This window comes from Nomascus leucogenys, chromosome 11 (genome assembly GCF_006542625.1).
Source record: "Nomascus leucogenys isolate Asia chromosome 11, Asia_NLE_v1, whole genome shotgun sequence".
Taxonomy (NCBI): domain Eukaryota; kingdom Metazoa; phylum Chordata; class Mammalia; order Primates; family Hylobatidae; genus Nomascus; species Nomascus leucogenys.
In genome coordinates this window covers 41467952-41495614 of record NC_044391.1, presented here as the reverse complement: position 1 = coordinate 41495614, position 27663 = coordinate 41467952, and the positions used below count along the sequence as shown (strand labels likewise).

Below are 27663 nucleotides of genomic sequence, written 5' to 3'. Positions count from 1 at the left end.
CTCACAACAAATTAGGTTGAGGTAATAAACATACCTCAACATAATAAAGGTTTACATGACAAACCCACAGCTAACATACTGAATGGGGAAGACCTGAAGCTTTTTCTGTAACATCTAGAACAAGACAAGGATGCCAACTTTCCTTGCTTTTATTCACATAGTTCTGGAAGATCCAGCCAGAGCAATTAGAAAGAAATAAAGAAAAGACTTCCAAATTGAAAAAGAGGAAATTAAATTGTCCCCATGTAGACATTATCTTATATACTGAAAACTCGAAAAGAGCTCCACCCAAAAAAACCTTTTTGAACCTATAAACAAGTTCAGTAAAGTTGTGGAATATAAAATCAACAAGCAAAAATCAGTCGTGTTTCTATACACCAACAATAAACTAGTAGAAAAACAAATCAAGACAGCAATTCAATTTATGATAGCTACAAATAAATAAAACATGTTGGGATAAATTTAACCAAGGAAGTGAAAGATCTCTAAGGAAAACTATAAAATACTGATCAAAGAAATTGAAGAGAATGGAAACAATGAAAAGGCATCCCATATTTACGGACTGAAATAATCAATACTGTGAAAATGACCATATAACAGCAATCTATAGATTTAATATAATCTCTATTAAAATAACAATTACGTTCTCCATATAAATAAAAAAAATACTAAAATTCATATGGAAACAAAGACCTCAAATAGACAAAGCAGTCCTGAGCTTTAAATAATGAAGTGTTCTGCCTTTCATCTATTTGAGTGTCACTGTGTTGTGTTCCACCATCAAAAATATCTTTAAATCTTACAAAACACACAAAAACACCAGCTCGATATCTGAAATTCATTCATTTATGTGGCTATATCTTACTATATGGAAGGCACTGATATAGTGATATAGTGATATATAGCACTACTTTTAACTGGTTGCATAAGAATCACGCCAAGGGAATTATTAGAAATGCAGATTTGTATGGTCCTTCCTAGACCAACTGAATCAGAATCTCCAGAGGGTATGAAGTGGGGAAGTTTGTTAAGTTTTTCAGGTGATTCTAATGCACACACTGATATGGAAGATATACAAAACATACTGTTTCACCCTCAAAACTTTAATTCTATATTGAAATGCTAGGTCTGTTGCTTACTACTCCATTTCATGGAGTAAGTTACTTAATCTTCTTTGAGATTCAATGTCCTTGTTTATAAAATGAGAATGATAACTTGCTGGATTAGTAGGATAATTAAATAAGAAATTGTCTAAAATTATTCAGCATAATACCCAGTGCTTGGAAAACAGTATCTATTATTATAATTTTTTAGAGAAAAAAAAGCTATCTACTAGAAAAAGAAATGTGCAACAAAGATCAGGATGAGCAGAAATTTACAAAGTTTGAAAATAGGAGACAGAAATGGTTCAATAATTAAAGCTATGTATGGCACAGATATATCCAACCAACTTTGCCCTACAAAAACAACAGATATTATTAGACTATTTAATCCTAAAATCTTAGTTTTGGATAAGATGCCTCTGTGATGTAAATATTCATTCATTCCATAAGTAAGTGTTTATTGAAGATCGACCTATATGTATTGTTTTGGTTGCTTTGCTGGCAGTTTGGATCGTCTCCTGCTTGGTGGCATACTTTCAGTGCCTGCGTAGGAATTATTGGGTTCGATACATCTGCAACAAATCTTTGTTTTCACACGCTGTCACGTGCTTTCACAATTTTTCTCTTCTTTGAAGTATTTTCATTATTAACAAAGCATATCAGACAATCAAGGAATGCCAATTCTCAAAGATAAAGTAATTTACTAAGCAACTTTTGGATAAAATTTCTCCACTTGGAAGCCAATAGAGCAATTAGTAACGTAGATGTTCCCAAATATGTACATATTGGAATAATCTAGTGTCTGGGCTTACATGCATGACTCTCAATTTTCTAGACTCTTTCATTTAAGTATAAGTGGCCCAAAGGAATGATTATATTTTCTACTGTATTTATTTTTAATGGTGACATCCATCTTGTCTTGTGCATGAAGTTACCCACATTGTTCTAAAACCACAATTACTGCCAGTAGTTCCCTGTTTACATTTACCCATTGCCAAAAGAAAAGGAAAGAAAAGATGTAAATTTAAGATCTTGATGGAAACTACTATTCCTGCTTTCTTCACTACTCAATTGCTGGATGCTATTGAGAAAGTTATTAGCTCCTCTGAGTCCACTTATAGAATTAGAAATGGCAATACTTGCCACACAGAAATGTCTTGAAGATTACATCAAATAAATTGATATGTTCAAAACTATTCTAAACTTTCAAACAATACATATTCATTACTATTTTATTTTAAATGCATGCTGTGGTATAAGACTCAGCGTGTTTGACTTTCTTACATATTTCATCCCTTCCATATAGATTCAAACTAATGCACTGTTCTTTTTCTCACTGACCTTCTGGCCCTAGTCTCACACCACCAGGGACCTTATAGGTCACTGTCATTCCTTTGCGCCATAGGAATAGAAATTACCAACAGGAAAGTGGAGACTGTGCTCTCCAACTCCAGCTCCCTCTCTGGAAAGCATAGTGACAAGCTGGGTTCTTTGCACCCAGGAGTCAAAGGTACTGAGAAGTTGGCAAGAGCTATTTTCTGTTATTGCACTTGGATTTCTCCAAAGCCCAGTGGGGGTAGTCTAACCTCCAACCTTGAATCAGAGGATCTACATTCTAATTTCAGCGCCTCATGGATAGAGCATTTTATTTATGTTTCATTTTTATGCTTTTTTTGCGGGGGTAAGAAAAATTCTATATTGAAAGTCTCTTCTAGAGAAGTTTATAGTTTACAAAAACTCTTAGGACAGACATACTCACTCAAACCTAAGTGAAATGCTGTTAAAACTACATTTCTCTTCAGGCAGGTCATCTTACACCTTTGCCTATATTACCAAGATTATAAAAACTTAGGAGGTAGGAAGTAAGAAGACATCACTACATTACTCTCTGTTAAAACGGCAAATATATTTCTATTCAATGAGATAATCATAAATAGGCACTCTATTCAAATACAAACATTTGTGGAGCCCTTCTTTGGTGGTAGGGATATGAAAATGATTAAAATGTGGCTCCTGTCCTCCATCAGATAAAAATCAAAATAATTTCAGCTCACCTCAGATCATTTTTCCTTCTACACAAAGTACCTGACCAGATGTACCATTTGTTAAAGTCTTGCAAGTTCACCCTGGAGTGTGAAGCAAGGTGGCTGCTGCCCATTTTTGGCTGGCACCTAAACACTGAGCAGGCCCATTATAAGCCATGCTTGGGTTTTTTGCTTCTCCTTCAGTTGGTCATTCAGGACTCCTCCATGTGGCCACAGGTGTAACCTGAGAGAGAGGAGGGCAGTAATGAAATGTAGGGGGTAACATTGAGGTTTGGGCTCCCAATTTATGCAGCTTTCGTGCTTAGGCTTTATCTCATATGTACCATTTGCATTTTATATAGATCACTTCTTGACCTGCACAACTTTCTCATTTGATGAGTTCAACAGAAACCAATTCAAGGTAAGCAATTCAGAATGCATAGCTACTTGCTGTTTTGTATGTTGAGTGTTAAATTTAATAGAGAGGGGCCTACTACTGAATGGGCATCACATGCTCAGATATACTCATCAGATGTTTCAGGGTTCAGGTTTTCCCAGTGAGAGCCCTGACTTGCTTTTTTTTTTTTTTTGAGACGGACTGTCGCTCTGTCGCCCAGGCTGGGGTGCCGTGGTGCGATCTCGGCTCACTGCAAGCTCCTCCTCCCGGGTTCACGCCATTCTCCTGCCTCAGCCTCCTGAGTAGCTGGGACTACAGGCACTTGCCACCATACCCGGCTAATTGTTTGTATTTTTAGTAGAGACAGGGTTTCACCATGTTAGCCAGGATGGTCTCGATTTCCTGACCTCCTGATCTGCCCGCCTCGGCCTCCTAAAGTGCTGGGATTACAGGCGTGAGCCGCCGCGCCCAGCCTGACTTGCCTTTTTGTAACTTGATAATTCTATTAAATGCTAGGTTTGGTCTTCACATTTTTGTTTCTCTGACTATAGGAGATAAATCCTCTTGTATGCTACCAAAATGGCCCTCTGCTGCTCAAACTTTACTTCTAATTTTTTATTAACTTCACTCTGCTTTTCATTATCCCTATGTAGGACATTAATGTCATTTAATAATAATCGATACTATTATCTTATATACATTGCCCCCCATACCGTTACTTCTATTTTATTTTATATTATTACTAATTTTTTTTGAGACAGAGTCTCACTCTGTCACCTAGGCTGGAGTTCAGTGGTGAGATCACTGCTCACTGCAGCTTCAACCTGCTAGGCTCAGGTGATTCTCACACCTCAACCTCCCAAGTAACTATGATCACAGGCAGGCAAGGCCACATCCAGCTAATTTTTGTATTTTTTGTAGAGACAGGGTTTTCCCATGTTGTCCAGTCTGGTCTCGAATTCCTGGGCTCAAGTGATCCCCTGCCTTGGCCTCCCAAAGTGCTGGGATTACGAGGCATGTGCCATTGTGCTAAGCCTCCCCTTACTTTTAAAATCCTGATTTATTTGAATCATTACATAGTTCAAGGTAATTCCTTCCACCAGAACATTCTTTCAAATTAGCATCAGTTTTAGCATCAGGCTATCACACTGTACCAGAGACTGTCTGGGCTCTATATACCACATAGGATGGATTGCTTATTACCAGGTAGGCAGTGAGCAATCCAATGCCAAAATAGTTTTTTTTTTTTCATCTGTTTTCTTACACCATGTCTGATACCAGAGCATGGGGCCTGTGTAGGTCACATCAGGCCCTATGGTTAGAAGGGCCCTATGCTTACTTTAATGCTCTGATTTTTTGCTTTATTAAAATGCTTAATACTTTTTGAACAGGGAGACATGCCTTCTTATTTTGCACTGGGATTTACAAATTAGGTAGTTGCTTGTTACTAGAATGAGATGCATAATTGAATTCTCCATAAAGCATATGCTGATAGTTTGAAGCATAAGAAAAATAGAACAGACTGGTAATGTCCATGAATAATAAAAGGAAGAAAATGTAGAATTGGGTGGATGTCTTCATTTAAGACAGATCTGATCCAACCTCTGTAATACGAAAGGAGGAAGAAAGCAGGACTGTGGAGAAGGAGCTTCAGACTACAATGAAGATCTGGTGAATCTCCAACACACCCAAGTAGAGTTTCAGAACAAAGATTGGCTATTAGAGAAATTTCATGGGCAAACACAGCCAGGTCCTATGCCCTGCTATGATCAGTCATTTAACTGGGGGCGGCCTGGGAATAGCCTGGCTTCAGCTAGAAAGCTGAGACTGATCCTGAAGGGGTTGATAGCTGGAGACTATTAGTTAACTGCCCTTGTTGCAGCAAAATGGCAAATCCTTCCTTGAAAAGAGATCTGAGTGGTATCCCTCCATGGCTGCCACAATATATTTAAGATTGTTTCATGTGCTGTAGGATGGATCTTGCAATCTGTAGTTGTTTATGTAGTGTCAATACACGAAAATTGGGTCAAATGAATTCGTTCCATTGTTTAAATCTTCTATAAACTTACTGATTATTTTGTCTGCTTATGAAATTGCTAAGTTACAGTTTTCAACTATAATTACGGATTTATGTATTTCTATACCACATTTATTCTGTATTTTTTGCTTTACATTTTTTAATGCAACTCTTTTGTGCATATATGTAATGATTTTTAAAGCTTCCTGCTTCTCTTTCATAATAGCTCTTGCCTTTAAATCATTCTAATATTTATAAAGCCCAGTTTATTTTTTAAGTTTATATATATACTACATATACCATAGTATAAAATATACCATATACCTATTATTATTATTTACTGATACAGTTGAGTTTATTTGTTTTTTTTTTTTTTGAGACGGAGTCTCGCTCTGTCGCCCAGGCTGGAGTGCAGTGGCGCGATCTGGGCTCACTGCAAGCTCCGCCTCCCGGGTTCACCCCATTCTCCTGTCTCAGCCTCTCCGAGTAGCTGGGACTACAGGCGCCCGCCACCACGCCCGGCTAATTTTTTGTATTTTTAGTAGAGACAGGTTTTCACCGTGGTCTCGATCTCCTGACCTCGTGATCCGCCCGCCTCGGCCTCCCAAAGTGCTGGGATTACAAGCGTGAGCCACTGCGCCCGGCCGATACAGTTGAGTTTAAATAAACCACTATGCTATTTGCTTTCTAATAATCTCATATATTCTTTTCCTTTTATTTTTCGTTGCTTGGATTCTTTTTATTAATCAAGTTATTGGTTTTATTAATCTTTTAATTAATGATTTATTATTTTATTTTATTGCTTCTATTAGCTTTTTATATCATATATCATATACATTGTATTATTCATTTCATGATAACCCTAGGTATTATAATGTACACCTGTGACTTACTACATTCAACCTTAAATTAGTGCTTTTACCACTTCTTACACATTTAAGGACCCTAACAAGTTCAACTCCATGTGCTTACTCCTCACTCCTCACTTAACCCTTTGTATAATTCTTGTTTACATATTTTCTTTCTGCATATCCTATACACTCCGTGGGGTACTATTATTATTATTGGCATTTGAAACAGCCATATTTGTTTAAATCTGCCTATATTTACCCTTTTTGGCACTCTTCATTCTTTTCTACAGTTCTCTACTTCTATATGGAATCATTTCTCTTACATTTGAAGACTTTAGTGTTTCTCATCATGCACATGCAAAGAATTCTGTAGCCTTTTTTAATTTGAAAATATATTTAATATTTAAATTAAATATTTAATCTGAAAATAATCTGAAATATCTTTTTTAATCTGAAAAAATAGATATTTTTTCTCTCTAAAAGGCAAAACAAAAGCAGTTATTTCTTAACCTCACCAAAAAAGCTTTTAAATAATTAAATGGAATCATTGTCTAGCACATGGTTGACCCATGAACATTATAGAGTTACAATAATAAAAGTAAAACTGAATGTTGAGTTTTTACAAATGTGTGTATTTGGTGGATGCTGCCAGGGAAAGTGTATCAGAGCTGAATATTTGTTTTCTAAAGGGGATGATAAATTAGAAAAATCCATATATTCCATTCTAGACAAAAAAATATTTAAAAATAGAAAATTAAAACAATATATACGTATGAATTTGAAAACAATAAGGTAGTATAAAAAATAGCTAAGATTGTTACATATTTGCTGCCTCTGCAGAGAGGAATATGAAGAGAAGTTGAGAAAGGAAACTGCTGTTTTTCAGTATAAGCCCATTGGGCTGGGTGCAGGATATATGGAAACTGTGCTATCTGAAGTTTTCTTTAAATCTAAACCTGTTCTAAAAAAAAATCCTATTCTAAAAAGCAAATATATGCCATTCAAAAGAAATACTTGTTTATAAATTATTAAATTGTAGCATATTAAAATGCCTAATAGGGTGTCTGGCACACAGAATAAGATTAATAATGGTATTTCCTTTTTTTAATCCTTACGGTCTCAGGAAATTGATCTGCCATCTGGACATTAAACCGTGTGCTTATTCAGCCTTTCTTCCTCTTCTTGTCTGTTTTTTTGCCATTTGATTCACATTAATTCAGCCGAGTGCACATATTTTGGGGAGTTCCTTATTTTGGAAAACCTTCAGACAATGATTTCTATAACAGGGCAGCACTTTTCTATTTGTTGTAGTCTTTTAATAAAACACCGTGAAAAACTCATCTTTTATCAAGGTTCTTGGACATTTACCCTCATATTTCAGTAAGGTACTGAAAAACAATAAATTATTAAAAATCATTCTGAATAACTCACATAATCCAGACCCTTCTTCTTTTATTGAATGCTTGCTATAAGGCTAAAACTTATCTAAACAAGCAAAAAGAAAGTCTATTTCAAAATAGAAATTCAATAGTTTCTAATGTCAAGAGCGATGATGATAATTCAGGGTTTCCTGGGATAATTTCCACATCCTAAATTATAGCTTGATTATGCAGGAAGGATTATTGGACCAAAACTTGACAAAGGGGTCCTTGTTCTTGACTTCCTTCAGTTTGGGGCTCCCTATCGGTCTTACTGTTCTTTGCTTATAAGTTGCCTAATAGCAGCTCAGCATCCTCTAGTTTCAGTAAAATTTCTTGAGTGCTTAACTTTCTCTTTGTTAACATAGTATTACCAAACTGCCTCCTCTTGAGCCACTGCATTTAGCTCCCATGTATGTAATTCTTTTGAAGTTACTGGAAACTTCCCTGGAGTTATGTACCGTGAATTGGAGTTTCCTCTTCAGAAACTCTGTTCTTGGGTATGACTTGGGACTTCTCACCAGCTCTGTCTCCTCCCAACTTCATGGAAATTTAAGCTCTCTGGGATCTCTCTCTATATTTTTTGCTACTAAAAGAGATTTTTCTTTTCCTTCTCCTCTTTCTTCATAATGATTAATGTAAGATGAATTCAATAATTCAGTGATATTAGCCTCTTAATGATTTAAGGCTACAAAAAGGAATGTGTTGAACAAATACCCATTTCTATTTTCTGACCATCCGTGATCTTCATTTCCTTGTGATTGTTTCCTTTCCCCTAAGATTTCTTTGGGAATCAAACTGCCTAAGCTTAATTCGAGATCAGTTGTTATGCTGAGTCTTAGACAGGTGGATGTATATGTTTTTGAGTTATAAAAAATTAAATAAATCACACTTTCCTTAATTTTCTACTTTAGGAGCTAAAGGAAAAATGTTTTAAAAATTTGAAACTTGGCATGCGTAACTAGAGAAACAGAATTAATGCAAGTCTAAATGAAAGCTGCTGACTGCTTTTCAAAATAATTAGTTTTGGAATAATGTTTGATCCCAATCTCTTAGCCTGCCTCAGGTGTTGGGGGAAGGCTACGTGAGGAAACTGCATGAAAGATGCTGTATACCATTACCATTGCCGCCTTCAATGACCAACACACCCAATACAGCACACAAGATGCTCCCTTGGAAGGTTAAATATGTATAAAATGACACTCAATGTGTTTAGTTACATTTTTCAATGGCTCTTATATTTGGAAAAATCCTAAATTAATTCATAATATATGAGTTATATTTTAAGACATTTCAAAAGTGCCTGACATATTATATTCTATATGTTTAAATAATATACATGATATAAACGGTTATATATGCATTATAAAATTTTTAAATAATATATGTTAGTATATATAAATGTGTATATATACACATTAATATTATTATAATTCTGTAAATATTCAGTTTAGAAAACATGACATAATTTAACCTAATTAACAATGTTAATATTGCCCAGATAAGGAAACTACAATTAAGGGATATTAAGTGGCATTTCCAGTATAGCGCTCCTAATACAAAATAGAGAATCAGCTTAACAGAGACATTCTACAGTGGGTGCTACCTGAGGGTAATGGTAGGTGCCTTCCCACTGTCAGAGGTGTGTGAACCAGAACAACCCCATCCTGAATAGGAGCTGGGTAAAATGAGGCTGAAACCTACTGGGCTGCGTTCCCAGACAGTGTTGGCATTCTAAGTCACAGGATGAGATAGGAGGTCAGCACAAAATACAGATCATAAAGACCTTGATGATAAAACCGGTTGCAGTAAAGGAGCTGGCCAAAACCCACCAAAACCAAAATGGTGAAGAGAGTGACCCCTGGTTGTCCTCACTGCTACACTCCCACCAGTGCCATGACAGTTTAAAAATGCCATGGCAATGTCAGGAAGTTACCTATATGGTCTAAAAAGGGGAGGCATGAATGATCCACCCCTTGTTTAGCAGATCATCATGAAATAACCATAAAAATGGGTAACCCATTCCTGTATAACCACTGCTCACCCTCACTCCTTCTAAACACAACCTCAAAAACTGCCAGAATTAGGCCAGGCACAGTGGCTCATGTCTGTAATCCCAGCACTTTGGGAGGCCGAGGAGGGTGGATCACCTGAGGTCAGGAGTTTGGGACCAGCCTGGCCAACGTGGTGAAACCCTGTCTCTACTAAAAATACAAAAATTAGCCAGGCGTGGTGGTGCACCTGTAATCCCAGCTACTCAGGAGGCTGAGGTGGGAGAATTGCTTGAGCCCGGGAGGCAGAGGCTGCCTTGAGCCGAGATCGCACCACTGTACTCAAGCCTAGGCAACAGACTGAGACCCCATATCAAAAAACAAATGAACAAACAAACAAAAAACCTGCCAGAATTGTAAATGTCTTTGAGCATATACTTAGTTTTACTTTATACTCTATATAACAACAAAAACATTAAGAATATGTCTTGGTTTATGCCACTTTGAACTATTTAGAAGCGAAATGTGAGAGTGTGAGAAATGCAGTAAATGCATAATTCAAAGAAGCAGATTGAGAAAAGAGAAGGAAAGGAAAATAGAGCTTTCCCAGATTTTGGATGAATCATTAACCACTGGTATTCTGCCATTTTGCTTCAAAATGGGACTCATGTTCAGTCATACCCCAACAGCCCTTCTACCATCTGTTTTGAAATGCAAATTATGCAACATTTTGCTTAAATCTAGAACAATGTAGACTCTTCCTCTATGGTTGAAGATCATATTTCTCTCTTTTGGGTATTGAGAAGATAGCAGATACATTTAGAGATCTCCATGCTTAGAAATACCTCATCTGGCGATCCCTTCAAACTTATTCTTCCTTGCATAATTTTTAAAATTTTTAAAATAAATTTTAGTTATGTGAATGCTATTTTACATGACACATTAATTTGTTGGCATAATAATTATCCACTGTTCAAATTCCAGGTAGCAGATCCACAAAGGATTAGAACACTTAGGGTAATGAATTATTACATTTTCAAGGCACATCAATGCATGTTATGAAGAGGTGAGCAGAGGACATCTTTACTCCTTGCACAATCTCAGTCTCTTCATGACTTTCCCTTGTGTACAGCACCTAACACTTCATGGCCTGTGCTTTTAACATCTATTGTATGAATTTCTTCACTCTTTGTCTCTTTCGTTGTGTGTAGACTTTCCTTGCATTTTGAATTCAAACTCCCCAAGGGAGACAGACTAGGTCAGCCAGGCATTATTCAATATAGGCTGTTCCTGTAGGGCAAGGGCTTACCCCATGTTAAGATAATTCAACATCATAAGGGCATCAGTAGATAAATTTTCTTTCTGGAATTAGACACTTTGATTATAAAAATATAATGACCCGCATAATAAATACTAATTATAAAAATATACATATAAAATATTACATTGCTTATCCACGGGTGATACATGGAAAAGAGGCATCTCCCCTAAGTAGTTCAGGAACAAGGTAAGATTTCCAGTATCTTCATAACAGTTTATTAGAGGTATTATCCAATGTGATTATACAAATGAAAGGAGTTAGATACGTAGGAATTGGAAAAGAAGAAGGGAATTTGTTTCTTATTGCTGCTGTAACAAATTACTACAAATTCTGTGGCTTAAAACAACACCTATTTATTAACCCATGTTTCAGTATCAGAAATCTGACAGGTCACACTAGGCTAAAATCAAGTTGTTGGAGGCTCGAAAGGAATATTCATTTCCTTGTCATTTTTAGCTTCTAAAGGCTGCCAATATTCTCTGGTTTGTGGTCCTTTCCTTAATCTTCAAAGTGTATCACCTCAACCTCTGTTTCCGTTGTTACATTTCCTCTCTGACTCTGACCCTGCTGCCTTTCTCTGCTTTAAGAACCCTTGTCATTACACTAGATTCACCAATATAATCCAGGGTAATCTTCCCATCTCAAGATCACGAACTTAATCACAACTGCAAAATTCCTTTTCCCGTGTAAGATAACATACATAGACTGTGGAAATTAGGATGTGAATATTTTATGGGGGCGGGGAATATTCTCTTTACTATAAAAAGATAAAATTATCTTTTTTATCAAAACAAGAAAACTACCTATTTTTGCAGATGATATGATACTATACCTGAAAAATCTAACATAATATGCATTAAACCTAACAAAAATAATGGAAGCATCTATTAAGCTAACGTAATATGAAATTAACATACAAAAATTAGTTGACTAATATGATAGAAATCATAATTTGCCATAGCAATAAAAATATAAATTAGAGAGAACCTTAAGAGATTTGCAAAATCTATATGAAGAAATCCTTAAAACACATCTGAAAGACACAAGAGTAGATTTGAACTAATGGAAAGACATCATTCTTTGTTCTTGAATATGATGTGTCAACATCATAAAAGTGTCAAATAGTAACAATTTATTTTCTGGAGATATTCATATTGATTCTAAAGTATACATGGAAAAATTCGCATGGAAGAATAGTTAAGAAAATCATGAAAACAAGATTGCAGTGATAGAAACCATGAGAAAGGACAGCAATAAGGGTCTTTAATATCTAGTCCTGAGAGATGTTCAATATATTATAAGGCCTTTATCACTAAAATATTGGCTCATTAATATTAGGTTGGTACAGAAATGCAAACTTCTATGTGCAAGACTTTTAATGGCAAAAGCCACAATTACTTTTGCACCAATCTAATATATTGACTTAGTGATTGATGGACAAATTATTAGAAGATAATTGAAAGTTGAGAAATACATTCAGTTACATCTGAAATTAAGTATAGGATGATGTTCATACCTGAAAGCTCTGGGGAAAATACAGTTTTTTAAAAAATAATTTATATTGGAAAAACTTAACTGACATTTGGGAAAATAATAAAAGTGGATCTAGATCTCAACATATACCACAACAGACTTCAAATTAAATACAGAGAAAAAGAAGAAAGAAAGAAAGAGCAAGCAAGACATATGAACAATAGAAATAAAAAGGATGAATTATTTTTTAACGGTTATTAGGCAAGATGAAAACTTTGGAATCAAGCTCCATATGCAATAAATAAAAAGATTGATAAATTATGCTGCATTAAACATAAAATTTTGTATGGAAAAACATCACAAGCAAAGTCAAAAACCTTATGTCAAACTGGGTGTCCCAATCCCTTAGTGTAGTCTCCTCTTTTACTTGGTTCTGAACTTGGCCATGTGACTAACCTTGGCCAATTTGGTAAAGTAATACAAGCAGAAGCTTGGGAAGTGCTGTGACTTGATAACAGTGACAGGAGGCAGCCAAATGCCTAGGCAGATGGGACAGGTACCCGGTGAAACCCCGCCTCTAAGATGAAGACAGTTTAAAGCCTGAAAGCCAAGCTACAAGTTAAATCCTCAGACTGGATGAGAACTTGTCTTCCTGTTTGGCCCGCTTTTCTCTGACTAATCCCAACCCTTCACCTATTTTACATATACCTACCCTTTCCTAATTGGTTTTCTACACTGTTATGCCCATGTTTGAGTGGTGTCTTCTCTTTAAACTTTTTTGTATACTCACAAACCAATCAGCACGCACTCCCCATCCTGTTCCTATAAAGACCCCAGACTCAGTCAGTAGAGGAGGAGATGACTTGACTTCAGGGAAGAGACAACCTGACTTAGGGGAAGATGATCTGCCCTTCCCATCCCCTCTCCAGCTTTCCTCTCAGCTGAGAGATGTTTTCATCACTCAGTAACATTCTCTACCTTCACCATCCTTCAATCATCCAGGTGACCTCAATTCTTTTTGGACTCTGGACAAGAGCTTGTGACCCACCAAGTGTGGGTACCCAGAAAATCTGTCTCACTGGCCCTTTGCCCTTGCCAGTGGAGGGCAGTCACCCCACACAATGAGGCAAGGGGCCGAGCTGCTAATGCACTGCCATTTGTGGATGGCAGAACTAAAGGAGCACTATAACACTCCCTCTGGGCTTCAGGGTTGTGGCACCCTCACCTGGGCACCGATGTGTTCCCCTCAAGGTGACACGCCTGGTCTGGCCATGGGCCCTACACAAAGCTTGCTTAGATGTTGGTACCCAGAGTGGCTGGCCAGATCTCACACTCACTCATGTGCTCCTTCCTGCAAGAGGCTGAGCACAGTGGGCTGAGTAGACTCAGCAACCCTGCTGTGAGTCTGGTGAAGGGGCTGAGAAAAATCCTGCATCATTGGGGCTTGGACTTTCTTGCTCCAGGGAACATTTGCTCCACCATATTAACAACACTGCTGGCCTTGCCGATGACAGACATTGTAGAGAGGAGCCCCAGCCATCCTAGTTGTCCCAGTGGAGATTTGTCCCAGTGGAGATCCTTGTTATGGGAATAAAGCCAACTCCACCCAAACCTTCCTGACCAGAAGACATGACCAGGTGACCCATATAATTGTAGGCGAGAAACTGTCTGGGAGGAACTATGTTGTCAATTATTTCCTGAATAATAATGATAATTATAATTTTAAGCCTTTCAAACTCTTTCATATATATTGTCTTCATTGATTCTCTTAATACTTTAGTAAAGTATTTAGCCAGGCATAATTGTCCTCCTTGAAATACAGAAAGGTTATGTGATCTGCTCAAGATGACCCAGCTAAATGGGAAAACAGCTTGTGTGCTGCAAAAGAGCATCCATTTTTTTTTTTTTTCAATTTAGGAGACTTGAATTACTAATCTTATAACTTAGCGTTTGTTCCTATGCAAATGAATTCATCACTTGGATCCTTAGTTTACTAACTTTAGGGGGAAAAATCCCTGCATACCCTTATAATGTTTTTATGAAAATCAAATGAGCAAAGGTTTTGTGAAATGATTTGCACAAATTCTAAAACACTACACACAGTGAATCAGACTGGCTTCCTAACTTGTAGTCTAGTGTTTCACAGTGGTTAATTTAAAAAATGAAACTTTCTTGAAATCGATAAACTAGCACATTATATTTCATGGTCTTTCTATTCAAATATTTGGTCAGAACTGTATCAAAATGTCACAATAAGAGCAGTAGCCCAAGCATCATGTTATTTCAATCTACCAGAACCACATGATGAGGAAATGAAGAAAAACGCTAGAGACAAGTTAAGCAGCACCATTAAAAATGATCAGTGACTTCAATCATCTCCTGTCCAGTAAGAGACTCTTTTTGAATATGAGCCATGATTTCTCAACAAAGAAGGAAGTGTTTTTGAGTGCTTTGTATATGTCAGATATTCTGCAAACGCATTGCATACATTGCCTCTTCTTTTACATCTTGCAGCAATCTCTTGAAATGCTATACAATTCCCATTTTAACATGAAGACACTGAAGCCCAGGAATGTTAAACAGGGGACTCCTAAAATTTTATTACTACGTCAGGGAGCTGGGAACTAAACTCTGGTTTGTGCCCTAATTATGATTCGAAAAACAAAACAAAAACAACTTTAAAAAAGCACTAGGTTTCCTGATATTATTCAATCTGTTGTTTTGGTTGCGAAGACATTTCATTGTTGATAATTACAGTTGTGTTGCTCTTTGTCAAACAAGCATTATTGCTATGTTTTAACTGCAATGACTAGCTCCTAAGTAATATAAGGAATGGAAATTTTAGTACAGTTAGTAAGACAACCTCATGATGATTTGTAGCATCAGCTCTATGATTCCAAAAATAGAGCTCACTGAAGCAACACAGCCTTTGGCTGACACAACAGCAAGCAAAAGTCATTCTAGCCTAAGGCTTCTAGTTGGACCTTGCATTTGTTAGAACTGCTTATGAATCTTCCTTTTCCCTTAACAAGTGGGAGCCACTATTGCCCCCTTCAGCAGAGACAGTGCCTTTGATTTAAAATGCCTGTAGACTGCTTCGGCCAAAGAAGGTATTTGGGAAACCATTTTCCTCTATGGAAAAGCAAAATAACTCCTAGAGGGAAATATCCAGTAGAAATGACATTTGCAACATCTGCAACACAGCAGGGTGATCTCTGTGGACTGAATTTTCTGTCTGAAAGAGTTGTAAATGCTGAAGAGACATAATGCAAGTGATGGATTTGTTTAGCTGTTTTCTCCAAAAGTGTTTATCTTTGAGTTTGGGTTCTAAAGAAGTAATCAAAAAGGCAAGTGAATGCACCAGACTTCAGAGGTGTAAGATTGATTTGTAGAGGAAATAAACTGAAGTATTTAACTTTAGAAACAACACAGCTCAAAAGAACAGTCATAGTAGTTTTTGTCTCTCCCTCAATTCATTTTTCTGTCTCTCCCTTCCTCCCTCATTCCTACCTCTACCTTCTCATTGAACATGGGTTCAAATGATGATTAAAAACAGCAAAAAATAGTAATATCTTATGCCCAGTGGTGTTTTATTGCTGAAAATAGCAATGAATCATGCTTGGTTTCAATGAAGTAAGTATCTTGTCCAGTGGAAGGGAGATTTGGTTTTTTTACCCATTGAGTTGGTAGTGTTTTCCCTAACATCTGCAAAGGCACTTCCACTCTCAAACTACTATAACGAATCAGAATAAAAGAGCTACAAAATTTCCAATCTCAACAACTTCCAGTTTTTGGTAAAGATCTGAGATGGGATAATGGGACTTCTATATAAAAATCTATTTTTAAGTTTTTAAGTGCTTCAAAAGAAGATCCATCTCTGGGGAATGAGGATGTGATACAGACTATACAACCCTTGGTGCCACTCTCATTACATAGTCTAACCAAGTGGGAATTCAAAAGTAACTTTCCAAAGTATCATTATAAGGACATTTATGTCTGACCAGATGGATCAAGATGTCAGATTCTCATGGCCTTTGCATTGATTCAAAAAAAAGTAGACCCTTCTGAGATTTTGAAACTTTCAGCTTCTTTTCTACTAAAATATAGAATTTTGGGTTGGAATTTAATTCAAATAAAGTTATGCCTTACTTACATTACTGCATAAAATGTATACAAAAATGCAGTCTCATCTTGAAGTATTTTGCGGCTTATTAAATAAAAGCAATATATTACAATAAGAGCAAACAAAAGAATATTGTTCTATAGAAATTAAGTTATTGATCTACCCACATATAAATGCAACAAATAACTTTTGATTGCCTATTATGTGCTCAGCTCTGTGCCTGGTTCTGGGCATATACAAGAGGTAAATGACCTTCTGCAAATTGAGATGGCTATTTGGTGACCTCATAATATCATGGCCTAATCAAGGCTATGATTAAACAAAAATAGTCAAATGCATAGTCATGTAATAGATTTGTAGCAGCAACATACAATGCATGTCAAGGGATATGACAAATTGAGTTGGGAATTTCAACTGCAGAAGAAAGCAGAGAAAAGGTCATTGAAAACACGGCTAAGTGGCCAGGCTAGATAGTGTTCACTTCTGCTGATCTGATTAAATTGGGATGATATCCTGAACTCTCTGACACAGACAGATTATTTTAGTTTTCTGAGCAGATAATTTGATGAATAAGAAATAAAAAGCCTGTGTTTACAGCCTACATATATGAAAAAGTTATAATCTGGGCAAAAACTTACAAGTAAATCCTGGCCTTGACTGAAGGATACTGTATTATAGATGTATAGGTGCTATTATAGGAGTATTTGCCTATATCCCTCTAACAATCTTTGTGAATTATGGCACATAAAGGGCACTGATGCACCTGGTTCTTATCACTGATTTCGTGGAAGATGCTGATAGTCAGTCATTATATGCTTTCCTCAGAATCTTTCTCAACACTGTGTTCTAAGCAGCCAATGGCTAACTACCAGAATTGGTAATTAATATAAAAGATTTTTGTTATTCTGCTCCTGTATGCCTAATTAGTAGTGACAAATTATGTTGTGAGATGGTAATTATTTCTCAGGACAAAAAAATGAAATGATAATCTCAATATTTATTGATCACCTTCTCTGAGTCAGTCATTGTGCATTTCAAATTACCTTTATTACCCCATTTGACTTTCAGTCCCACCTAGTGAAAAATATATTACTATCATTCCCTTATAAGAGATTAAATAACTTGCGTAAGGTCAGGTAGCTGGAAAATGGCAGAGCTGAGATTCAAATCCAGATCTGTCCAATTTGAGAGTTCAGGTTCTCACTCTCTCACCAAACCTAAAAATGCAATTTCCCCTCCCCTTTGTCAGAATGAAGTTCAGTTTTGTGGCCTCTGAGTTGACTTCTCTTTTCTAGTAATATGTCTAAATTAAGCTCCCAGGGATTCCCCCTCCTACCATTGCTATTCCAGGGAAATTAGTATCTAATGTTAAGCTCACATTACATAGTTGTAGGTATTTATCAAAATTCCTGTGGGTAAATGTAGCTACATGAATATGGTAAATTGTATTTACTCATATTGTAAACATGAACATTTGTATGAGACACTTTGATAGTCCTTGTGAAAGATAAAAAGACAATGCATGTGAAATTCAGCTGTACAAGACACTCAGGAGTTCACATATTTCATTTTCTTTTGTTCTGCTTTCAGAAGGAAAAATGATCTATTTCTAGCTGTGGGCTCATTGTGAACTGTAGGGAATGACTTTAGAAGATGATTTTGTTTTTAGTAAAGGCCAACTAAGTTATTCACACTCACAATCTACGACTAAACTTGCAGGATACAATCTTTCTCAAAAGCTGTGGTTTACTGACAAAATAGTAAGAAGTTATTAGGCCAAATAAAGGCAAAACAAGAACCTAGAAAGGTAAGCAGAGCATGAATTTTCTGTTGCATTACAGATGCTTCCCTATTTTAGCAAATTTGTACTTTTACTTTGATGCCTTATGAGTCAAAAGGGAATAAATTAAAGCTCAGAGGACATACAAGTAAAAAGGCTTAGAGGAGAACTACTTCCAATAACATCCAGGACAGCAAAGGGCTGCACCCTCAGGATAAGAGTGAACCAAACACTTACCAGCCCTGCGTGGGCTTGTCGCATGGTTTCACATTGGGCAGTCTGGGAATCTCAGCTCCACATTTGCTTTAAGGTGAATCTAGACTAGAGGTGCACCAAGGCACCGAGCAGAAGCAATTGTACTTTCTTTCTGAAAATATTATAGTACATTTATCTGTACTTTAAATTATCAAAATGATTTTCTTTCTTAAAGAATAAACAGCAAATAGTCAAAATTAACAAAGCACATAAAGATATACTGCACCATCAGTGAAAAGAGACCCACAAAGATTCCTGTAAATTAGAATTTTCAGATTCAGATATGGGCTATTATACTGGAGGAAAAAAACAACTATGCTTATATGTTTAAATAAGTGAAAGATAATTTTGAAAATATATGCAAGTAATATATGCAACTTAAAATATTAACATAGCAGATATGTAAGTTTACAGATTTTTACCAGATGAAGCTTTCAGAAATTAAAAAAAAATTAATTCAAGGAACATTTTAAACAGCAAATTAGGCACAGCTGAAGAGATAATTAGAAACTTGTAGACTCATCAAAAACAAAAATAAACTAATATATGGCACTGACAAAAAAATGTTAGAAATTATAGAGAAGAGGGTAAAAGATAGAATATCAAGTGTGAAGGTATACAGTATAATTAATCAGTCTCAGAAGGAAAATAATCTCATTTTTGCTGGGGCTTTGAAAAGACAATGGTTGAAAATCTTCCAGAACTGATGACACCAATTTGCAGACTCAATATCACAACAAACAACAAGCATATAAATAAAATAAAATCTACATCTAGAGGCTGAAATTTCACAGAACAAAGAAAATAGAAACAAATTAAAAGCAGTCAGAGTAAAAAGAGGGCAGCTATTAAATTTGCTCAGCAGCAAAAATGGAAGTCAAAATTCAAAGGAATATTTGAAACGTTTTGAAAGATTATAACTTAGAATTCTACACCAAGTCAAAATAGATTTCCAGAATGAGCTAAGAAATATTTTTATTTAAAAATGCCAAATACAAAAATTCAAAAAATTGAGAGAGTTAATTATCAGCAGAGCCTTATTAAAAGAAGTTGAAAAGGGTTGGGCATAGTGGCTCAAGCCTCTAATTCAAGTACTTTGAGATGCTGAGTGAGGCAGATGACTTGAACTCAGGAATTTGAGATCAGCCTGGGCAACATGGTAAGACCATGTCTCTACAAAAATTAGCCAGGCATGGTGGCATGCACCTGTAGTCTCACAGGAGGCTGAGGTGGGAGGATCTCTTGATCCTGGTAGGTTGAGGCTGCAGTGAACCATGACTGCATCTCTGTCCTCAAGCTTGGGTGACAGAGTGAGACCCTGTGTCAATAAATAAGCAAATAAAGAAATAAAATTGAAAAGGATATACTTCAAGCAGAAATAAAATGATTCCATTGGAAGATATGAGGAAAAGAATGAATGGAGAACAAATAATGTGGTCAATAATAATCATATTAATTTTTTATGGTTTTTAAACAATGTAATAAAAATAACAATGAAAATATAGAAGTTGTATTGAATTAAATGGAGGAAAATAATCTAAGGTCTCCATATTTGCAGGGAGAAGAATAAAGACATTGTTGAACTTAGACTTTGACAAGGTAAGTAAGTAAATTATATTATAATTTTTATGGTAACTGTTAATTGGGCATATAAATAAAGATAATGCCTTTAAGCAAGTGGGGTGGAAAATACTGAAATATTTATAAATTTGACCAATCCAGTAGAAGACAAGAAAGGAGAGAAAAAGAAATAGTACAGAATAAATAGATGAAAGCACAAATAAATAATTATCTTCCAAATGAATAGATTATTTTCTCCAATTATCAAAAAAGTAATTTAAAATACAGTACAAAATCTATATACTGCTTATAAAAGAAACATGGAATATAAAGTATAAAGTGAAAGGAGAAAGGATGTATGTGCAAAAGTTAAAGGAAATCTACTACTGGAGGTGAAGACTTCACAATAAGCTTCTCATCAACAGAAACATATAACCCTTTTTACATTTGTAGATACCTGTATTAGTTCATTCTCACATAGCTGTAAAGAACTACCTGAGACTGGATAATTTATAAAGAAAAGAGCTTTAATTGACTCAAGCTCTATAGGCTGTACAGGAGGTATGGCTGGGAAGGCCTCAGGAAACTTACAATCAATGGCAGAAGGTGAAGGGAAAGCAAACACATTTTCACATGATGGCAGGAGAGAGAGAGAGAGGGAAAAGGGAGTGATACATACTTTTAAACAATCAGTTCTCATGAGAAATCACTCACCATCACGAGTACAGCAAAGGGAAAATCTGCCCCCATGACCAAATCACCTCCCACCAGGACCCACTTCCAACATTCAGGATCACAATTCAACATGAGATTTGGGTGGGGACACACAGCCAAACCATGTCAATACCTAATAACATATTCTTAACATCTATAAAGACAACATACACACACACACACATATATATGGTGTTGAAATTCATATGCAAGGAGAAATAGATAAAACCACAATATTAGTGGTGTAACTGGACCCAGGTTCCACTGCTCACTACTTGCAAGCCAAACATTAAAGGCGACCATTGGTGGGAGGATAAGCAGATTTAATTGGAGAGCCAGCATACTGAGAAAATGGTAAACTATCATGCTAAAGAACTATCTTAAATTTTAAAATTTACCATAGGGTTTGAAAAGATAAACTTGGTATGAGAGATATGCAAGAGTAGTGCAGGATACAGGGTCTGTGTGTCTTGTTGCTATGGCTATCTTGGGTTACTGATCTTCCTGAGGGCTTGTTGGCCTTATCTTGACTTCCATGTATGGTGGTGAACTCATTGTTCATGATTACCCCTACTCGGGAAGATTCCACAATAGGGTCTCCTTCTCTCATTTAAGATTAGCGTTTGGTATTTCTTAAACAAGAGCATAATTAGGTAAGCATGAATTGCTAGAAGAGGGGAATGTCTGGAGCATTCCCTCAAAGGAAGGAAGTGAGTGGGGAAGGAAAGAAGAAACAAAAAGTGCATGATTTTTAAAAGTGAGGTCCCCTATTACACTACAAAATGAATTTTACTAAATTTGGCTACTGAAAAAATTTAAAAAGCTGAATGGTTCTATAAATATTTTTAAAAATGAAGTTGGCAGGCAAAAAATGTTCCGTAAAGAATATTCCAAAAACCAAATGGCTTCCCTGAGAAGCTGTTCCAAATAAAGAAATAACAACAGTGTTAAGCAAACTATTCCACAGAATTAGGAGAAACAGAGGATTCTTACTCTACTCTGTCCAACATTTATCATTCAACAATTACATTGAATGTCTCTGGTGGGTATAATACGTAACTAGATGCCAAGTACATAATAGTATAAAACACTGATAGTGTCCTGAGCTCTTCTAGTGTGGGATATGTATATTAAATAACTTAATTAAGTAATTGTTCAATCAACATTGTGAGTAGGTCTTCAAAGTTAGGTATAGGGTCCTGATCCTGTATACCAGACATTATCAGGAGCGTCAAGAAAGGTTTCAGTGAAGTAACATTCAAATTTCAATCAGAAGGAAGTTTGCTAACTGAGAAACAGGAGCAGCGGAAGCGCATTCCAGGCATTTTTTTTTTTTAAAGTTCCCTAATTAAACAAATAATTTTCATCTTTATTGAGATATAATTGACAAGAATTGCATATATTTGAGATGCACAACTTGATCTTTTGAATAACATGGTCACAATAAAAGGTCACATGATTAAACCATGAAAATAAATTTAAATTACTCCACCTCTCTTTTTTGTCACTGCATCCAACTCTATGAAGCAAATGATCTTCTTAATAAAAGACTCACATCCAGAATCCTTACCTCCCCTACCCTGCAGTTCTTTTGCATACAATTCAACTTACCCAATTCTACACCATATGAAGAAATCTCTGATATATTTTAAAAAATCCCTTTCAATGTTCTATTATTTTTTTTAGTTTTATTTCTTTATGTTAATAATATTTATTTTATTTTTATTATACTTTAAGTTCTGGCATACATGTGCAGAATGTGCAGGTTTGTTACATAGGTATACGTGTGCCACGGTGGTTTGTTGCACCCATCAACCCGTCATCTACATTAGGTATTTCTCCTAATGCTATCCCTCCCCTAACCCCCCAGCCCCCAACAGGCCATGGTGTGTGATATTCCCTTTCCTGTGCCCATATGTTCTCATTGTCCAACTCCCACTTATGAGTAAGGACATGCGGTGTTTGGTTTTCTGTACCTGTGTTAGTTTGCTGAAAATGACGGTTTCCAGCTTCATCCATGTCCCTAAAAAGGACATGAACCCATCCTTTTTTATGGCTGCATAGTATTCCATGATGTATATGTGCCACATTTTCTTTATCCAGTCTAACATTGATGGGCATTTAGGTTGGTTCCAAGTCTTTGCTATTGTGAATACTGCTGTAATAAACATACATGTGCATGTGCCTTTATAGTAGAATGATTTATAATCCTTTGGGTATATACCCAGTAATGGGATTGGTGGGTCAAATTGTATTTCTAGTTCTAGATCCTTGAGAAATTGCCACACTATCTTCCAAAATGGTTGAACTAATTTACAATCACAGAAACAGTGTAAAAGCATTCCTATTTCTCTACATCCTCTCCAGCATCTATTGTTTTCTGACTTTTTAATGATTGCCATCTAACTGGCGTGAGATGGTATCTCATTGCGGTTTTGATTTGCATTTCCCTAATGACCAGTGATGATGAACTTTTTTCATATGTTTGTTGGCCACATAAATGTCTTCTTTTGAAAAGTGTCTGTTCATATCCTTGGCCCACTTTTTGATGGGGTTGTTTTTTTCTCGTAAATTTTTTTAAGTATCTTGTAGATTCTGGATATAAGCCCTTTGTCAGAGGGATAGATTGCAAACATTTTTCCCATTCTGTAGGTTGCCTGTTCACTTTGATGATAGTTTTTTTTGCTGTGCAGAAGCTCTTTAGTTTAATTAGATCCCATTTGTGTATTTTGGCTTTGATTGCAATTGCTTTTGGTGTTTTAGCCATGAAGTCTTTGCCCATGCCTATGTCCTGAATTGTATTGGCTAGGTTTTCTTCTAGGGTTTTTATGGTTTTAGGTCTTATGTTTAAGTCTTTAATCCATCTTGAGTTAATTTTTGTGTAAGGTGTAAGGGTCCAGTTTCAGTTTTCTTCATATGGGTAGCCAGTTTTCCCAACACCATTTATTAAATAGGGAAATCTTTCCCCATTGCTTGTTTTTGTCAGGTTTGTCAAAGATCAGATGGTTGTAGATGTGTGGAGTTATTTCTGAGGCCTCTGTTCTGTTTCATTGGTCTGTATATCTGTTTTAGTAGGAGTACCATGCTGTTTTGGTTACTGTAGCCTTATAGTATAGTTTGAAGTCAGGTAGTGTGATGCCTCAAGCTTTCTTCTTTTTGCTTAGGATTGTCTTGGCTATACAGGCTCTTTTTTTTGTTCCATATGAAATTTGAAGTAGTTTTTTTTTTTAATTGTGTGAAGAAAGTCAATGGTAGCTTAAGGGGATAGCATTGAATCTATAAATTAGTTTGGGCTGTATGGCCATTTTCACGATGTTGATTCTTCCTATCCATGAGCACGGAATGTTTTTGCATTTGTTTGTATCCTCTCTTATTTCCTTGAGCAGTGGTATGTAGTTCTCCTTGAAGAGGTCCTTCACCTCCCTTGTAAGTTGTATTTCTAAATGCTCACAAGAGAAAGCAGGAAAGATCTAAAATCGACACCCTAACATCACAATGGAAAGAACTAGAGAAGCAAGAGCAAAAAAATTCAAAAGCTAGCAGAAGACAAGAAATAACTAAGATCAGAGCAGAAATGAAGGACATAGAGACATGAAAAGCCCTTCAAAAAATCAATGAATCCAGGAGCTGGTTCTTTTGAAAAGATTAGCAAAATAGATAGACTGCTAGCCAGACTAATAAAGAAGAAAGGAGAGAAGAATCAAATAGACATAATAAAAAATGATATAGGGGAGATCACCACTGATCCCACAGAAATACAAACTACCATCAGAGAATACTACAAACACCTCTATGCAAACAAACTAGAAAATTTAGAAGACATGAATAAATTCCTGGACACATACACCCTCCCAAGACTAAACCAGGAACAAGTCAAATCCCTGAATAGACCAATATCAAGTTCTAAAATTGAGGCAGTAATGAGTAGCCTACCAATCAAAAAAAGCCCAGGACCAGACGGAGTGATAGCCACATTCTTCCAGAGGTACAAGGAGGAACTTGTACCATTCCTTCTGAAAGTATTCCAAACAATAGAAAAAGAGGGACTCCTCCATAACTCATTTTATATGAAGCCAGCATCATCCTGATACCAAAACCTGGCAGAGACACAACAAAGAAAATTTCAGGCCAATATCCCTGATGAACATCGATGCAAAAATCCTCAGTAAAATACTGACAAACCAAATCCAACAGCACATTAATTAAAAAGCTTATCCACCACGATCAAATTGGCTTCATTCCTGGGATGCAAAGCTGATTCAACATATGCAAATCAATAAATGTAATCCATCACATAATCAGAACCAATGACAAAAACCACATGGTTATCTCAATAGATGCAGAAAAGGCCTTCAGTAAAATTCAACACCCTTCATGTAAAAACACTCAATAAACTAGGTATTGATGGAACATATCTCAAAATAATAAGAGCTATTTATGACAAACCCACAGCCAATATCATACTGAATGTGCAAAAGCTGGAAGCATACTCTTTGAAAACTGGCACAAGACAAGGATGCCCTCTCTTACCACTCATATTCAACATAGTATTGGAAGTTCTGGCCAGGGCAATCAATCAGGCAAGAGAAAGAAATAAAGGACATTCAAATAGGAAGAGAGGAAATCAAATTCTCTCTGTTTGCAGATAACATGATTGTATATTTAGAAAACCCCATTGTCTCAGCCCAAGAACTCTTTGATTTAAGCAACTTCAGCAAAGTCTCAGGATACAAAATTAATGTGCAAAAATCACAAGCATTCCTATACACCAATAATAGACAGAAAGCCAAATCATTAGCAAAGTCCCCTTCACAACTGCTACAAAGAGAATATAGTATCAATGTTTCTATTATCTACATGCCATTTTTGCATCTTTCTTACCTCCTTGACAACAGTGGCTTTCTAGTTTTTTGTTTTGTTTTGTTTTTTAACTTTTGATCATCAATAAAGCTTTTTCTTCTAATGCTCCTGACTCACAGGAGGAAGAGGAGCATCCTCTTGCTACATATGGCAGTATTTAACTCACAGCTGTCCACCATTTCTAACAGCATCTCATTGTATGAAATTGACACTATTTACTCATCTGTCCTGCTTCCTTCATTTTATATCTTGCAACTCAGGGACATTTCCTATATTCTTTCATGTTTCTATCTGAATGTTTCCATTTACTGTCATTTTGTTCTGTGATTTCAACAACCATGTGACAGTCAATTATTGTAGATGTGCCTTACACATAATCAAATTTCCTTGTACTTCATTTGTTTGTTTCTGAACATTGCTAGAAAGGCTTTTTAGAACCACACAATGTCAGAGACTGGCTAGCTATTTACCATCTATTTCCTCTTCTGTTTGGGCATGCAGGTAGACAGTATTTCTCAGCTTTCCTTGCAGTTATGTGCAATCATGTAGCTGATACACAGTGAGAAAAAGTGATGTATGCAATGAACCCAGACCTGGACCATAAAAACTCCTGCACGTTATTCTGCATACTTTTACCCATCCATTCACTTAATGCTGATGAACAAATTAAAATAAGAAGTCAAGAAGGTGGAACTATAAAATAAAGGGTACCTGGAACTCTGAATTACTCCTGTGAGGAGAGGATCCTACTCATCAATGATTTGGATTTCATGTTAGTGAGCAAAAAAGTTCTATTTTGCCTGAGCTATTGTACATTTTGGGGAAGCTTGATTATAGTAGCTGAAATTATCTTAACTAATACATATATAAATTATTTACATTATGAATATACATTATTCAAAATGACATAACAATCTACTATTATTTAGAAGCTATTTTATTCATTTTTAATTGATTCATACTTTATTGACTTTTGGAGCTTAGTTTTGGAGATGGTGATAAATTCCTTGAGAGGACAAGGTAGATAGAGATATTCATGAGGAAAAATGGTATGTGCAATGATGGAGAATTAAATTGATGTGTGTTCAGAAGCCCCTAAATTGTATAGTGGAAGAAACTGACAGGAGATAAAATTGGAATGTTAGTTCATGGCAAGATCATGAAGAATCTTTTATGTTAGGCCAAAAATTAGTAATGTAGTGATCAGGACCAAGGAATGTAGCTTAGTTGTGTCCCCAAGTTCTTTCTGCCTGGATCTTCAACCGCATTGCTCACATTACATCATAATTTTTTGTATTTGTTGAAAGCTACTTTCTGAGGCTTAGCTCTAATAAGTCAGTGGTTCTAAACTAACCACAAAATGAATTCTAAGTCTTTTACCCTTAAGTTGCCCTGGTTCCTGTTTCACTCTGTTGCACAGCTACTGTTTACTAGGACTGGGTTTCTCAACTTCCTTGGCACTATTGACATTTTGAGCTGCATTATTATTTATTGCAGGAGATTGTCCTGCACGTTGTAGGATGTTTGGCAGCATCCCTGGCCTCTATCCACTAATCCACTAGCTGACAGTAGCACTCTCCTCCACTCCTGTGCTTGTGATAACAAAACCATTTCTATACATTGTCATGTATCCCCTGTGGGACAAAATTACCCTCAGTTGAGAAAAAAACTTGTTCTAGGATTCTTATTGCCATATTTTTGGAATTCGTATCATGTCTTTATTTTGAAGTATTTTTAAGGGATCCTTTCTTGCTTGGGTCACCTGTTTTGCTCTTC

The 27663-nt window shown here is 36.1% G+C and overlaps 1 long non-coding RNA gene across 1 annotated transcript in view; it reads left to right on the top strand.

Annotated features, from left to right (window-relative positions):
- Positions 1-27663, top strand: part of LOC101175942 — a 246917-nt gene that overhangs the window by 109022 nt on the left and 110232 nt on the right. The window contains exons 2-3 of the long non-coding RNA XR_001116472.2: positions 3490-3548; positions 20312-20352. This is a non-coding gene — a long non-coding RNA (uncharacterized LOC101175942). The remainder of the gene's footprint in view (positions 1-3489; positions 3549-20311; positions 20353-27663) is intronic.